Here is a 2,976-nt window from a genome sequence, read left to right on the forward strand (position 1 = left end):
TACCTCATGTGTTGCCTTCATTATAAGACTTTTAAAGTCATTTTGATGGTAGGCTAATATCAATCAATCAATCAATGTTTACTTATATAGCCCTAAATCACTAGTGTCTCAAAGAATATAGGCACTTACATCATGTGTTGCCTTCATTATAAGACTTTTAAAGTCATTTTGATAGTAGGCTAATATAGACACTTACATCATGTGTTGTCTTCAAAACAACACTTATATACAACTTTTAAAATAATTTTGATAGTAGGCTAAAATAATTAGTACAGACACATCATGTGTTGTCTTCATTTTAACACTTATATAAGAATTTTGAAGACATTTTGATAGTAGACTAATATAGCTAATATAGACACTTTCATAATCTGTTGCCTTCATTACAACACTTATAAGGACCTTTAAAGTCCTTTTGATAGTAGGCTAAGACAACTTGTACTTACATCACGTGTTGCTTTTATTATAACACTTATATAAGACTTTAAAAGTCATTGTGATAATAGGCCAATATAGACACTTACATCATGTGTTGTCTTCATTATATATGACTTTTAAGCCGAGCCATAGAAGCACAAGTGAAGGATTTCCCGGCAATAAAGCAGCAAAGAAGCGTGGAGTGGAGGAGCAAATCACTTATTGTTGGACTCGAGTGGAGAAAATATACTTCTTTTTTTTCTTTTTTTCCCCCCAACTTTGTTTGGACACTAGCTGCATAAGTTTAATGATTTCCAATAATGCAAAAATGTGCAGAATAAAAATTAAAATACAACATTTCTGTCAACGAAGATTGATAGTAGGCTAATATAACTAATATAGAAACTTACACCATGTGTTGCCTTCATTATAAGACTTTTAAAGTCATTTTTATAGTAGGCTAATACAGACTCTTACGTCATGTGTTGTCTTCATTGTAACACTTATATAAGACTTTTCAAGGCATGTTGATAGTAGGCTAATATAGCTAATGTAGACACTTACATTATGTGTTGCCTTCATTAAAATACTTTTAAAGTAATTTTGATAGTAGGCTAATATAGACAGTTACATCACGTGTTGTCATCATCATAACACTTATATAAGACTTGTAATGTCAGTTTGATAGGAGGCTAATATAACCAATATAGACACTTACATCATGTGTTGCCTTCATTATAAGACTTTTGAAGTCATTTTGATAGTAGGTTAATATCAATCAATCAATCAATGTTTACTTATATAGCCCTAAATCACTAGTGTCTCAAAGAATATAGGCACTTACATCATGTGTTGCCTTCATTATAAGACTTTTAAAGTCATTTTGATAGTAGGCTAACATAGACACTTACATCATGTGTTGTCTTCAATACAACACTTGTATACAACTTTTAAAATAATTTTCATAGAAGGCTAAAATAATTAGTACAGACACTTACATCATGTGTTGTCTTCATTTTAACACTTATATAAGAATGTTGAAGACAGTTTGATAGTCGACTAATATAGCTAATATAGACACTTTCATCATGTGTTGCCTTCATTACAACACTTATATAAGACTTTAAAAGTCATTGTGATAGTAGGCCAATATAGACACATACATCATGTGTTGTCTTCATTATATACGATTTTTAAGCCGAGCCATTGAAGCACAAGTGAAGAATTTCCCGGCAATAAAGCAGCAAAGAAGCGTGGAGTGGAGGAGCAAATCATTTATTGTTGGACTGGAGTGGAGAAAATATACTTCTTTTTTTCTTTTTTTCCCCCCAACTTTGTTTGGACACTAGCTGCATAAGTTTAATGATTTCCAATAATGCAAAAATGTGCAGAATAAAAATTAAAATACAACATTTCTATCAACGAAGATTGATAGTAGGCTAATATAGCTAATATAGACAATTACATAATGTGTTGTCTTCATTATAACACTTATATAAGACTTTTAAATTCATTTTGATAGTAGGCCAATATAACTAATATAGAAACTTACACCATGTGTTGTCTTCATTATAAGACTTTTAAAGTAATTTTGATAGTAGGCTAATATAGACACTTACATCATGTGTTGTCATCATAATAACACTTATACAAGACTTTTATTGTCAGTTTGATAGTAGGCTAATATAACTAATATAGACACTAATATCATGTGTTGCCTTCATTATAAGACTTTTAAAGTCATTTTGATAGTAGGCTAATATAACTAATATAGACACTTACATCATGTGTTTCCTTCATTAAAACACTTATTTAAGACTTTTCAAGTCATGTTGATAGTAGGCTTATATAGACACTTACATCATGTGTTGTCTTCAATATAACACTTATATAAGACTTTTAAAGTCATTTTGATAGTACGCTAATATAGACACTTACATCATGTGTTGTCTTCAAAACAACACTTATATACAACTTTTAAAATAATTTTGATAGTAGGCTAAAATAATTAGTACAGACACTTACATCATGTGTTGTCTTCATTTTAACACTTATATAAGAATTTTGAAGACATTTTGATAGTAGACTAATATAGCTAATATAGACACTTTCATCATGTGTTGCCTTCATCACAACACTTATAAGGACCTTTAAAGTCCTTTTGATAGTAGGCTAAGACAACTTGTACTTACGTCACGTGTTGCTTTTATTATAACACTTATATAAGACTTTAAAAGTCATTTTGATAGTAGGCTAATATAGACACTTACATCATGTGTTGTCTTCAATACAACACTTATATACAACTTTTAAAATAATTTTGATAGTAGGCTAAAATAATTAGTACAGACACTTACATCATGTTGTCTTCATGTTAACCCTTATATAAGATTTTTTAAGAAATGTTGTTAGTAGACTAATATAGACACTTTCATCATGTATTGCCTTCATTACAACACTTATAAGGACCTTTAAAGTCTTTTTGATAGTAGGCTAAGACAACTTGTACTTACATCACGTGTTGCTTTTATTATAACACTTATATAAGACTTTAAAAGT

The sequence above is a fragment of the Nerophis ophidion genome, linkage group LG27, assembly GCF_033978795.1.
Source record: "Nerophis ophidion isolate RoL-2023_Sa linkage group LG27, RoL_Noph_v1.0, whole genome shotgun sequence".
Lineage (NCBI taxonomy): Eukaryota > Metazoa > Chordata > Actinopteri > Syngnathiformes > Syngnathidae > Nerophis > Nerophis ophidion.